Raw genomic sequence first — 14,835 nt, 5'->3', positions numbered from 1 at the left:
GTAGAGAAGAGGAGGTAGAATCAGAGAAGTGAACACTGAAAGAGCGATTAGATAGGTAGGATGAGAACCAAGAAAGGGCTGTGTCCTGAAGACCTAGGGATTGTAGTGTTTGTATGAGAAGAGAGTGGTCAACAGTGTCAAAAGCAGCAGCGAGATCTAGAAGAATAAGTAGTGTATAATGGCCTTTTGATCTAGCAGTGACTAGATCATTCACTACTTTGGTCAGTGCCGTCTCTGTGGAGTGTTGGGCACGAAAGCCTGACTGAGGTGGGTCCAATAAGTTGGGCGAGTTAAGAAAGTGTGTAAGGAGAGTGTAGGCAAGCCTCTCAAGTAGCTTGGAGGGACTGGGTAGCTGAGAAATGGGACGGTAGTTAGAGAGTGTGTTTGGGTCAGAGTTGTGTTTTTTTAGAATGGGCGTAATGACTGCATGTTTAAACAGAGAGGGAAAGATACCAGTAGAGAGAGAGAGATTACAGATTTTAGTTAAGGTTGGGATAAGCACAGGAGACAAAGTTTTACTGACCTGTGAGGGTATAGGATCAAGAGGAGAGGTAGTGGAGTAGGAGGATGAAAAGAGTGTTGATACTTCATCTTCACTTGTGGGATCAAATGAAGAGAAAGTGCCAGAGGGTTCAGGTAGGGAATTCAGCAGGTCACTGGCTGAGTTAGAGCATACCATTTCATCTCGGATTTTATCAATCTTATCCTTGAAGTAGGAAGCAAGTTCTTGTGCATGGATAGTAGCTAGTGGGGGAGGTGAGGGAGGGTAAAGAAGTGATTTAAATGTATTAAAAAGTCGCTTGGGGTTGTTGGCATGATAAGAGATGAGAGATTGGAAATATGTTTGTTTGGCAGTGTCCAGGGCCTGACGATAGGAGTGGTAGGTAGTCTTATATGTGAGAAAGTCACTTGGATTCTGAGATTTCCGCCACTGACGTTCTACTTTACGTGACAGTTTTTGTAGGTGTCTTGTTGATTTAGAGTGCCATGGTTGGCATCTAAGCCTACGTGGAGTGTGATGGGTAGCTGGAGCCACTTCATCAAGGGCACTCTCTAGGGTCTGGTGCAGGTGTAATACAGCAGTGTCACGTGTAGTAAATGTAGAGATTGGTGAGAGCAGTTGTTGCAGAGAAGTGGAAAGTTGTTGAAAATGTATATTGTTAGTATTTCTGCGGGTTAGAGGAGGCTTGCTTGGTTTTAGTGTCCTAGAATTTAAAGTAATAGAAGAGATTGTGAAGGTGATCAGGGTGTGATCAGAGAGAGGGAAAGGAGTGTTAGTGAATTTGGAAACTGAGCAGAGCCTGGTGAACACAAGATCAAGGCAGTGGCCCTCATGGTGAGTAGAAAAGTCGGACCATTGGGTTAGGCCAAGAGAAGAGGTTAGAGAGAAGAGTTTGGATGCATGAACAGATTGTGGACTGTCAAGAGCTATATTGAAATCGCCCATAATGATGGTGGAGATGTAAGAGGATAAGAAGTGTGGGAGCCAGGCAGAAAAAATCTTCTAGAAATTGTTGTTTAGGTTGCCCAGGAGGGCGATAGATAGCTGCAACTCGCAGAGAGAAGGGGGTGAAAATCCTGATAGAGTGAACTTCAAATGAGGTGAATGCGAGTGATGGAACCTGAGGCAGAACAGTGTATGTGAAAAACTGTGACAGTAAGATTCCAACCCCACCACCTTTACTATTGTTAGGCCTAGAGGTGTGTGAGAAGTGGAAACCACCATGTGACAGTGCTGCAGTGGAGGCAGTGTCTGATTGTGTGAGCCATGTTTCTGTTATAGCCAGCAGATTAAAGTTGTGAGATATGAAGAGGTCATGGATGGATGTTAATTGTTACAAACAGAGCGTGCATTCAATAAGGCACATTTTAGTGATTTGGAGGGGGATGGGAGACACGTGATATTTATGAGGTTAGATGGATTTCTATGTTGTTGTGAGACAGCAGAGTTTGAAGGGGAAAGGTGGTTGGGGCCTGGATTTGGTGATATGTCACCAGCTAATAAAAGCAGAAGAGCGAGATAAATATTGGTGGATGTTTGCGATATTGATACAGAGGAGGTGTGTTATTCCTTACAGATGTGTTAATCACCTACAATTGTATTCAACGCTAAGGGCCATATTCAATTAGCAGTGATAACGGACTTTTCACGTGAAAAGTCCGGTTTTCGGGTGAAAAACCGGACTTTTCACGTGAAATGCAATTACAGCCTATTCAATTATCCTGGAAAATTTATCGGTGATCATGTTTTCACTAATTTCACTTCACCTTCTCTGAAGCAGGTGAAAAGTTGGGAAAAGTCACTATTTTAAGGTAAAAATGTTTGGATATAGGCCCTCATTCCGAGTTGATCGGTCGGTATTTTTCATCGCATCGCAATGAAAATCCGCTTAGTACGCATGCGCAATATTCACACTGCGACTGCGCCAAGTAATTTAACAATGAAGATAGTATTTTTACTCACGGCTTTTTCATCGCTCCGGCGATCGTAATGTGATTGACAGGAAATGGGTGTTACTGGGCGGAAACACGGCGTTTTAGGGGCGTGTGGATGAAAACGCTACCGTTTCCGGAAAAAACGCAGGAGTGGCTGGAGAAACGGAGGAGTGTCTGGGCGAACGCTGGGTGTGTTTGTGACGTCAAACCAGGAACGACAAGCACTGAACTGATCGCACAGGCAGAGTAAGTCTGAAGCTACTCTGAAACTGCTAAGTAGTTTGTAATCGCAATATTGCGAATACATCGGTCGCAATTTTAAGAAGCTAAGATTCACTCCCAGTAGGCGTAGGCTTAGCGTGTGTAACTCTGCTAAATTCGCCTTGCGAACGATCAACTCGGAATGAGGGCCATGGTACAGAACTCCTGGGACACCCCCCTTTATGACTAATTAGGCACGTTGAAGTTTTTAATTATTTTTAATTGGCCAATAATGGCATGTCATTTTTGGGGTGAAAAAGTAAAAAGTGATGGAAATTGGGGTTCAAGGTATGGGACAGGTATATTGGGGTGCTTTGAGTGGGACAGGTGTTTTTTAGGTTTGCAGATGGGAGTAATCGGTCTGTTTCCACTTTTTTTTAAAGTACCCTAAAATGACCCAAATATATACTTATACCCATTTTCATGTACCCCAAATTTAGTGAGAGCATTTATTTTGCTCAAAAAAACTTGCTTTCTATCATTTTTTTGCATTTAAAAAAAAAATGCATATAACCGCTATTTCACACAATTTAAGTCCCCAAAAACTCTCTAATGTGATCTCTAACACACTTCTCTTCTGTTTTCCTATGTTAGTTTAGCATTTTTTGGGGTACAGGCTGATTTCCCCATTTTCACCTGCACTTTTCACTGCAAGAATTTTCACGTGAAACCCGGTCGGAATTGAATAGGTCGAAAAATGGAGCGTTTTCGCGGCAATTTTCGGCCGATTGCCGCAAAAAATTTTCGGGCAAAAAATTGCCGCGAATTTGCGAAAAATTGAAAAACGCAGCGTTTTCGCGGCAAATTTTCGGGCGAAAAATTTGCCGCGAATTTGCGGATAATTGAATACCCTAGTAAGAGTCATACAGCTTAAAGTGTGGAATAACACACCTTCTCTGTATCAATATTGATTTTGAAGTTATTATGTCTTTTAATAAATTTTATATGTTGGAACATGTTATTACTTTGTTTTAAACATTGTTAACCATTCAAGGGTTAAAAAATTGGGTGTTGATACGACCCCCTGGCGCCGATTCTCCTATTGTTGTATATATACTGTATATATATATATATATATATATATACACTCTTTGGCTCATATATTGTGTGCAAATCTGGCTCTGGTAGTAGCCAGTGCCCCAGTGTCTCCAGAGCCATTCACCTCACCGCACGCCCCTTAAATATATATACAGCATGTATATAAGTATGTATATATATATATATATATATATATATATATATGGGTTGGTTAAGATACTGGCTGTTGGAATTTCAACGCCAGAGTTCCTACTGTAAGTATAGGGGTCCGTTTAGGGTTAGGGCCGGGGGTGGTAGTATTAGGCTGTGGGGAGGGGGGTTAGGCACCACTAGGAGGAGGCTAGGTTTAGGCACCAAGGGGGGAGGGTCAGGGTTGGGCTGCGGGGAGGGGGGTTAGGCTTATGCACCATAGGGGGGAGGTTTAATATATATATATATATATATATATATATATTGATGTTATAGAGCAAGCATGTCCAAACTGTGGCCCTCCAGCTGTTGAGAAACTACACATCCCAGCATGCCCTGACACAGCTTTAGCATTCTCTGACAGCAAAACTGTGTCAGGGCATGCTGGGATATGTAGTTTCACAACAGCTGGAGGGCCGCAGTTTGGACATGCCTGTTACAGAGTAATTAGCTTGGTAGAGTGGTGAATGGGTGCAGTGTCTAGGTGCTAAATTAAGATCCAAAGACAGCTTTTCCAGTGAACAAATGAAATAATAAGGGTGGGATTTACTAAAAGAAAAATGTGGTAAAAACCCTGTTTTTTGTTTTTTACCGCATTTTCAAATGTACTAACCCCCGGCTGACTACTTTTCGATGCGGAGGGTATCGCCAGCTTTTTATGGAACTACCCTATACAAGCCTATGGGCTACTTACCGCAACCCACCGCCGCCCAGCGCTGCTCACGCAGGCCCCTCCATCCCCTCCCCATCACAGTCCCGGATCCCAGCCTCCTCCTCCTGCAGCAAACGCGATTGGGACTAGGCGCGACTATAAGGGCTAAACGTGACTGCATCAATGATGATGGAAAATGCATCTGGACTGTACAATGATCCACAAACATCTTCAATACACCAGACACCTTGGAAAGCAAGAATGCAGAGCTCCAAGTTCGCCAGACAGTAGGAGTAATCTGTGATGCGACTGCTCTCAGTCACTGATTGACTGGGAGCATGCCGCACAGTGATGATGTCACCACACAGTGCGCTTCCGGCCTATCAGTGACTGAGTGCAGTGGCATTTTAAGAGTGGAGGGGGCCCATGTGCAGACTCCATGTGGGGCCTCCTCTCTGCAGCCCTGCATGCAGAGGTCTCCGGAAACATGGCATCCGTCATGTCTCCGGAGACAAATCTGTACTGCGCATGTACGAATCACCCGATAGATGGCCTCTGCAACATTTTCCAAGTGATTATTCCTACACCAGCAGCACCGACGTGGGACTACGGAGACCCAGGAGCCTGTGTGCACCTCATACACTGCAACCGTTATAGAAATGCCTATAATTGAGAGCAACTGCATCATGGAACCCCATTTATTCTATGGGCAGCTGGGAGAGCCTAAGAAGTAAGTACTATTCCACTACCCCTTGCCCAGTGTGTTTTGAATTCCATAATTACCAGGATTCAATGACTATAATCCTGAGTATTTATGGGAACTCAAAAATGTCCAGGATCCCAAGGTCTAAGGATTGACTTCCCTAGCGGCAAATAAATTCATATTTATACATATGGTACTGTACACTACATATTGCACAATTTCTATTATTTATTAACATACCTGAGGATATTATAGTATAGTTTAACATATTTATACAGGTAAATTATGCTATACCTTCAGTCATTTAAAAAGTAAATGTAATTTAAAAATAAAAAATTATATTAGATTACAAAATATAAGATGCTGTTAATTAAGCTTGACAAAAAAACCTGGATTGCTTTCTGTGCTTTTATAAACGTGTGGTCTACGGTCAGACTCTGCTTAGTAGGTGGTGGTTATACCACTGAGATTGTTTTACAGCGCCAGAAACCACATTGTACTGTAGTCCTGTTTATACCACCAGGTGTGCATTACTATTATAAGGCACAGATGTATTGTACTATGTAAGTGTGAGATGCAGGAACGAAAGTCTGCAAATATAATAACCCAAACAGTTCCCAGCTTCCATTTAGCCAATACGGGAATCCATGTAAAACTCGTAATAAAAATGTAAGATGTCATATAATTAATCCTTGTAAAAATATGAATATCCATATAGTTAATACCAATAAAAACGGCATCCTATATTGGCAAGCGAAACACCCAATAAAGCAGTAGGAGTCTGCACTTGGCAGGTAAGAAGTGCTCCCTATGCCACTAGCATTATGTCATCTCAGTTAAAGGTTTGTTATTTTAGGATGGTGTCTGCAAAGTGATTGCTTATGTGGAATGACACTGCCAGTAGCTGAGTCAAATGCATTGAGAGATTCTCATTGGAATGTGAAGGCACCATGTCTAATTTGCTCTGCTATAATAAAAGCATGCTTATTTTTGGTCCGGAGGGAGTGCTTGTGATCACATTTTAGTGGCTTGGCCCAGTAAGAGAAAATTCTAAATAAAATATTCATAAAAAATCTATACGTACAGTATTTCTGCTCCCCATTATTAAAAATAGCTATAGCTAAAAACATTTGACATTTGCTAGGGAAATTACACAAGTGTGTCAAAATAGATTTATAAAAATTAGGCCTGTCTATCTACCTCATATACAGTAACAGTACCTGTCATTTCAAAATAATAAATAGGGATTTTTCTATATGACTTCAATAATAAGAATTTACTTACCGATAATTCTATTTCTCGGAGTCCGTAGTGGATGCTGGGGTTCCTGAAAGGACCATGGGGAATAGCGGCTCCGCAGGAGACAGGGCACAAAAAGTAAAGCTTTAGGATCAGGTGGTGTGCACTGGCTCCTCCCCCTATGACCCTCCTCCAAGCCTCAGTTAGGATACTGTGCCCGGACGAGCGTACACAATAAGGAAGGATTTTGAATCCCGGGTAAGACTCATACCAGCCACACCAATCACACTGTACAACCTGTGATCTGAACCCAGTTAACAGTATGATAACAGCGGAGCCTCTGAAAAGATGGCTCACAACAATAATAACCCGATTTTTGTAACTATGTACAAGTATTGCAGATAATCCGCACTTGGGATGGGCGCCCAGCATCCACTACGGACTCCGAGAAATAGAATTATCGGTAAGTAAATTCTTATTTTCTCTATCGTCCTAGTGGATGCTGGGGTTCCTGAAAGGACCATGGGGATAATACCAAAGCTCCCAAACGGGCGGGAGAGTGCGGATGACTCTGCAGCACCGAATGAGAGAACTCCAGGTCCTCCTTAGCCAGGGTATCAAATTTGTAGGATTTTACCAACGTGTTTGCCCCTGACTAAATAGCCGCTCGGCAAAGTTGTAAAGCCGAGACCCCTCGGGCAGCCGCCCAAGATAAGCCCACCTTCCTTGTGGAATGGGCATTTACATATTTTGGCTGTGGCAGGCCTGCCACAGAATGTGCAAGCTGAATTGTATTACACATCCAACTAGCAATAGTCTGCTTAGAAGCAAGAGCACCCAGTTTGTTGGGTGCATACAGGATAACAGCAAGTCAGTTTTCCTGACTCCAGCCGTCCTGGAACCTATATTTACAGGGCCCTGACAACATCTAGCAACCTGGAGTCCTCCAAGTCCCTAGTAGGCGCAAGGCACCAAAATAAGCTGGTTCAGGTGAAACACTGACACCACCTTAGGGAGAGAACTGGGGACGAGTCCGCAGCTCTGCCCTGTCCAAATGGACAACCAGATATGGGCTTTTTTGAGAAAAAAAAAAACCCACCAATTTGACACTCGCCTGGTCCAGGCCAGGGCCAAGAGCATGGTCACTTTTCATGTGAGATGCTTCAAATCCACAGATTTGACTGGTTTTAAACCAATGTGATTTGAGGAATCCCAGAACTACGTTGAGATCCCACAGTGCCACTGGAGGCACAAAAGGGGGTTGTATATGCAATACTCCCTTGACAAACTTCTGGACTTCAGGAACTGAAGCCACTTCTTTCTGGAAGAAAATCGACAGGGCCGAAATTTGAACCTTAATGGACCCCAATTTGAGGCCCATAGACACTCCCGTTTGCAGGAAATGCATGAATCGACCGAGTTGAAATTTCTTCGTGGGGCCTTTCTGGCCTCACACCACGCAACATATTTTTGCCACATGTGGTGATAATGTTGTGCGGTCACCTCCTTTCTGGCTTTGACCAGGGTAGGAATGACCTCTTCCGGAATGCCTTTTTCCCTTAGGATCCGGCGTTCCACCGCCATGCCGTCAAACGCAGCTGCGGTAAGTCTTGGAACAGACATGGTACTTGCTGAAACAAGTCCCTTCTTAGCGGCAGAGGCCACAAGTCCTCTGTGAGCATCTCTTGAAGTTCCGGGTACCAAATCCTTCTTGGCCAATCCGGAGCCATGAGTATAGTTCTTACTCCTCTACGTCTTATAAGTCTCAGTACCTTAGGTATGAGAAGCAGAGGATGGAACACATACACCGACTGGTACATCCATGGTGTTACCAGAAAGTCCACAGCTATTGTCTGAGGGTCTCTTAACCTGGCGCAATACCTGTCCCGTTTTTTGTTCAGACGGGACGCCATCATGTCCACCTTTGGTATTTCCCAACGGTTTACAATCATGTGGAAAACTTCCCGATGAAGTTTCCATTCTGCCGGGTGGAGGTCGTGCCTGCTGAGGAAGTCTGCTTCCCAGTTTCCATTCCCGGAATGAAACACTGCTGACAGTGCTATCACATGATTTTCCGCCCAGCGAAAAGTCCTTGCAGTTTTTGCCATTGCCCTCCTGCTTCTTGTGCCGCCCTGTCTATTTACGTGGGCGACTGCCGTGATGTTTTTCCCACTGGATCAATACCGGCTGACCTTGAAGCAGAGGTCTTGCTAAGCTTAGAGTATTATAAATTTACCCTTAGCTCCAGTATATTTATGTGGAGAAAAGTCTCCAGACTTGATCACACTCCCTGGAAATTTTTTCCTTGTGTGACTGCTCCCCAGCCTCTCGGGCTGGCCTCCGTGGTCACCAGCATCCAATCCTGAATGCCGAATCTGCGGCCCTCTAGAAGATGAGCACTCTGTAACCACCACAGGAGAGACACCCTTGTCCTTGGATATAGGGTTATCCGCTGATGCATCTGAAGATGCGATCCGGACCATTTGTCCAGCAGATCCCACTGAAAAATTCTTGCGTGAAATCTGCCGAATGGAATTGCTTCGTAGGAAGTCACCATCTTTACCAGGACCCTTGTGCAATGATGCACTGATTTTAGGAGGTTCCTGACTAGCTCGGATAACTCCCTGGCTTTCTCTTCCGGGAGAAACACCTTTTTCTGGACTGTGTCCAGAATCATCCCTAGGCACAGCAGACTTGTCGTCGGGATCAGCTGCGATTTTGGAATATTTAGAATCCACCCGTGCTGTTGTAGCAGTATACGAGATAGTGCTACTCCGACCTCCAACTGTTCCCTGGACTTTGCCCTTATCAGGAGATCGTCCAAGTAAGGGATAATTAAGACGCCTTTTCTTCGAAGAAGAATCATCATTTCGGCCATTACCTTGGTAAAGACCCGGGGTGCCGTGGACAATCCAAACGGCAGCGTCTGAAACTGATAGTGACAGTTCTGTACCACGAACCTGAGGTACCCTTAGTGAGAAGGGCAAATTTTGGACATGGAGGTAAGCATCCCTGATGTCTCGGGACACTATATAGTCCCCTTCTTCCTGGTTCGTTATCACTGCTCTGAGTGACTCCATCTTGATTTGAACCTTTGTAAGTGTTCAAATTTTTTTAGATTTAGAATAGGTCTCACCTAGCCTTCTGGCTTCAGTACCACAATATAATGTGGAATAATACCCCTTTTCTTGTTGTAGGAGGGGTAATTTGATTATCACCTGCTGGGAATACAGCTTGTGAATTGTTTCCCATACTGCCTCCTTGTCGGAGGGAGACCTTGGTAAACCAGACTTCAGGAGCCTGCGAAGGGGAAACGTCTCGACATTCCAATCTGTACCCCTGGGATACTACATGTAGGATCCAGGGGTCCTGTACGGTCCCAGCGTCATGCTGAGAGCTTGGCAGAAGCGGTGGAACGCTTCTGTTCCTGGGAATGGGCTGCCTGCTGCAGTCTTCTTCCCTTTCCTCTATCCCTGGGCAGATATGACTCTTATAGGGACGAAAGGACTGAGGCTGAACAGACGGTGTCTTTTTCTGCAGAGATGTGACTTAGGGTAAAAACGGTGGATTTTCCAGCAGTTGCCGTGGCCACCAGGTCCGATGGACCGACCCCAAATAACTCCTCTTCCTTTATACGGCAATACACCTTTGTGCCGTTTGGAATCTGCATCACCTGACCACTGTCGTGTCCATAAACATCTTCTGGCAGATATGGACATCGCACTTACTCTTGATGCCAGAGTGCAAATATCCCTCTGTGCATCTCGCATATATAGAAAATGCATCCTTTAAATGCTCTATAGTCAATAAAATACTGTCCCTGTCAAGGGTATCAATATTTTTAGTCAGGGAATCCGACCAAGCCACCCCAGCTCTGCACATCCAGGCTGAGGCGATCGCTGGTCGCAGTATAACACCAGTATGTGTGTATATACTTTTTATGATATTTTCCAGCCTCCTGTCAGCTGGCTCCTTTAGGACGGCCCTATCTATAGACGGTACCGCCACTTGTTTTGATAAGCGTGTGAGCGCCTTATCCACCCTAAGGGGTGTTTCCCAACGCGCCCTAACTTCTGGCGGGAAAGGGTATACCGCCCATAATTTTCTATCGGGGGGAACCCACGCATCATCACACACTTCATTTAATTTATCTGATTCAGGAAAAACTACGGTAGTTTTTTCACATCGCACATAATACCCTCTTTTGTGGTACTTGTAGTATCAGAAATATGTAACACCTCCTTCATTGCCCTTAACGTGTGGCCCTAATAAGGAATACGTTTGTTTATTCACCGTCGACACTGGATTCAGTGTCCGTGTCTGTGTCTGTGTCGACCGACTAAAGTAAACGGGCGTTTTAAAACCCCTGACGGTGTTTCTGAGACGTCTGGACCGGTACTAATTTTTTGTCGGCCGTCTCATGTCGTCAACCGACCTTGCAGCGTGTTGACATTATCACGTAATTCCCTAAATAAGCCATCCATTCCGGTGTCGACTCCCTAGAGAGTGACATCACCATTACAGGCAATTGCTCCGCCTCCTCACCAACATCGTCCTCATACATGTCGACACACACGTACCGACACACAGCACACACACAGGGAATGCTCTGATAGAGGACAGGACCCACTAGCCCTTTGGAGAGACAGAGGGAGAGTTTGCCAGCACACACCAAAAACGCTATAATTATATAGGGACAACCTTATATAAGTGTTTTCCCTTATAGCATCTTTTATATATTTCTAACGCCAAATTAGTGCCCCCCCTCTCTGTTTTAACCCTGTTTCTGTAGTGCAGTGCAGGGGAGAGCCTGGGAGCCTTCCCTCCAGCCTTTCTGTGAGGGAAAATGGCGCTGTGTGCTGAGGAGATAGGCCCCGCCCCTTTTTCGGCGGGCTCGTCTCCCGCTCTTTAATGGATTCTGGCAGGGGTTAAATATCTCCATATAGCCCCCGGAGGCTATATGTGAGGTATTTTTAGCCAAAAAAGGTTTTCATTTGCCTCCCAGGGCGCCCCCCTCCCAGCGCCCTGCACCCTCAGTGACTGCCGTGTGAAGTGTGCTGAGAGGAAATGGCGCACAGCTGCAGTGCTGTGCGCTACCTTAAGAAGACTGAGGAGTCTTCTGCCGCCGATTCTGGACCTCTTCTCGTTTCAGCATCTGCAAGGGGGCCGGCGGCGAGGCTCCGGTGACCATCCAGGCTGTACCTGTGATCGTCCCTCTGGAGCTAATGTCCAGTAGCCAAAGAAGCCAATCCATCCTGCACGCAGGTGAGTTCACTTCTTCTCCCCTAAGTCCCTCGTTGCAGTGATCCTGTTGCCAGCAGGACTCACTGTAAAATAAAAAACCTAAGCTAAACTTTTCTAAGCAGCTCTTTAGGAGAGCCACCTAGATTGCACCCTTCTCGGCCGGGCACAAAAATCTAACTGAGGCTTGGAGGAGGGTCATAGGGGGAGGAGCCAGTGCACACCACCTGATCCTAAAGCTTTACTTTTTGTGCCCTGTCTCCTGCGGAGCCGCTATTCCCCATGGTCCTTTCAGGAACCCCAGCATCCACTAGGACGATAGAGAAAATATAATTCTACAGGTAGAATTAATGTTTTTATTATCTCAACACAGTGATAGATGTCTTTCTTTTCACACAACCTGAATACATGGTCATTCTGTCTCATATAATACAGATGCAACTAGCATCAAGAGAGAAATGCAAATGACCTATGGGAGAAAGTTTTAGCAAAAGATACATATTGCTAATTACAAAATGTGCATTTCCTGATCCAACAGAATAGAACTAAATAGACCATTTTCATTTAAAATCATATCTTACATATATAGTTTTGAAACACAAAAACATATTTAAAGATTTAAGTTGCTGAGTAGAGTATCTAGACGCCCTAGAATACCAGAATTTTTTTTTTGTGGCAACACTAGGTCAAAAGCGCCTAAGAAATGTAAAAAATATATATTAAATTAAGTAAATTGTGCCACACTCCCTTTTTCTTTCTTCCACACCGTCTGCTTCTTTGGCTTCTGCACGGAGTCTGATGTCAGATGGGGGGTGGGGCCTATGATGCGGAGAGCGCCGATTGGCTCGCCGTGGCCGCTTGTTATTGGCTGCCGCTCCACGAGCTGTGATTGGCTGACGGAGGGCGCCAACCTTTGAATCCCGTCACCGGCGCTTCTAATTGGCTGCGGGACCGGCACCAAGCAAACAGTGCCACTGCCGCACCGCTGCACACCGGTGTATCCTGACAGGCGCTGGGGACAGACACACTGCCCCAGTGCTGTCCACCGCTGCACCGTGCAGCACCACCAGTGCTGGAATCAGACACCCAATCCCAGCGATGTCTACCGCCGCCGCGTCCCGCCGGGGACACAGCTTCCCCTCCATCCACTGCTTGCCACACAAGGACGGACTCTGCTAGGGGGGGTGTTCGCTACAATCGCCCCCCTTTAAATCCGCCACTGCTCCACCAATGTATGTATCCCTTAAGACAGCTCTAATGCAGAACAGGTTTAGTCAAAGACCTACTAATCCATATTATACAGGTTACACTCTAGGTGTGTCACCCCAAGACAGCAATAATCCATCTTAAAGCTCAACTGAATTTGATAGGCTCATTTGTAGTTGCTTGGAGTACATAGGTTTACTTTAGAGTTTATATTGTAGAGGGAAACTCAAAACTCAACAGAAAATATCTTAGTTGCAACATTTTGAAATGGTAACATACTGAATGTAATATCATGTGTCACAGCTTCAATCTTTACGTGCAAGAGCAGTTTATAGATTTGTACATTGGTCAGGAGAACAAGCAGATGAATGGAATATGCAGACCCCTGTTTACTACATTATGCAATGTGAGAATGTGAGAATCCAAATGTGTATACTAAACATCTGTGCAAATTAATGTGGAAGTCTAACCTGCACGCTGTTCTTATGTCTGCAGCTGCCATCATTAGTATCAAGACTTACACCAGTGCCATGCTGGGTGCAAAAGAGCCATCTCTGTCTGCACATTGCGCATAATCGCATAATTGCGCATAATCTGGTCAATCTGTCCGCATTGCGATTTACAACTGACTCAGTATCAGCTTCTCTATGTCACCAGTGTATGGTTAAAGAACTGTAGGGTGACATGCACACATGCCAACTCTCCCAGAATTTCCTGGAGAGTCTAGAGAGTGCGGGGTCTCTCCCGGCATCCCGACAGAGTTGGTCAGTCTTCCGAGGCCGCCTACTTTCGAATGAAATGGGCAGCCGGGGGGGGGGGGGGGGGGGGGTTGGATGACACAATGTGCACTGAATTGCATCATCCTAGACCCATCCCTGCTATAAAATGCAGCATTGTCACACGTCAGTGTCTTAGCCTCACTTACCATGGTCAGTGAGATCCATAAGTCCCCTGGCAGTCTGCAAAATGCCTGAGCACTGCATTATCATATGTAAACAAACAATCTGGATGCATGGGCACAGCCATATTGCATTCTGTCATGTGATCTCTCAGTCCTACCACTCCTAACAAGCCATGCTCACATGACCAGCTCAGCCTATTGTCTCTGACAGCACCCTATTTAAACACAACTCTGTCACTTCTTCATTGCTACAAACCACTCACTTCCTAGTAGAGGTTCACCATGACTCTAGATCCTGCTGAATCTGCAAGTTTCATTTTTCCTGTTAAACCCACAATTACCAGCTCTCCAGCTACTCTCTCTAAGTGCTGGATGTGGGTTCCTGCAACATCAAGTACACCTGCTATATTTCTAAGTGCTCAGATTTCTGCAACATCAGTTCACCTGCTGCACACTAGTACTCAACTTCCTGCTGCATCAGTTATCCTGTTTAACCCCGAATTGACAATAGTCCTGATGTTCTTCTAAGTACTGGATCTGGGGTCCTGGTATATGAGTTCTCCTGCTGTATCTACAAATGCCAACACTCTGGCTATATTCTCTAAGTGCTGTTCTCTCCCTGTTTACACTAAGATTGACTCTTTTGCTGCACTGTCCCTCTGCACTAGTTCCTGTGTGCATCCTGGACTCTGCTAGGCCCCGCTTCCAAGTCACTCATCTGGGACTTTCACAAGTCTTCTGTTATACCTACACTCAGTCCAAAGAGCAAAATGCTTTTATTACCAGAGTCACCACCAAAGTCCTAGTGTCCGGATCCCTTGTTAGCACATCATCAGTAGTGTGTGTCTGGTCTTCTTTTCTCTGCGTATCAGCCAATCAGCTCCTAATTGTCATTTTTCAAGCATAGCTGTAACATGGCAGTTAGAAATTGATTGGCTGGTACTTTATCTCTCTCCACTTTATCTCTCT

The 14,835-nt window shown here is 45.2% G+C and overlaps 1 protein-coding gene across 3 annotated transcripts in view; it reads right to left on the bottom strand.

Annotated features, from left to right (window-relative positions):
- ADAMTS3 (ADAM metallopeptidase with thrombospondin type 1 motif 3) overlaps nucleotides 1-14,835 on the bottom strand; it is a 375,923-nt gene that overhangs the window by 120,784 nt on the left and 240,304 nt on the right. The window lies entirely within an intron of this gene.

Source organism: Pseudophryne corroboree, chromosome 1, assembly GCF_028390025.1.
Source record: "Pseudophryne corroboree isolate aPseCor3 chromosome 1, aPseCor3.hap2, whole genome shotgun sequence".
NCBI classification, from domain to species: Eukaryota; Metazoa; Chordata; class Amphibia; order Anura; family Myobatrachidae; genus Pseudophryne; species Pseudophryne corroboree.
Note: the sequence above shows the minus strand (reverse complement) of the source record. Positions and strands in the feature narration are given on the sequence as shown.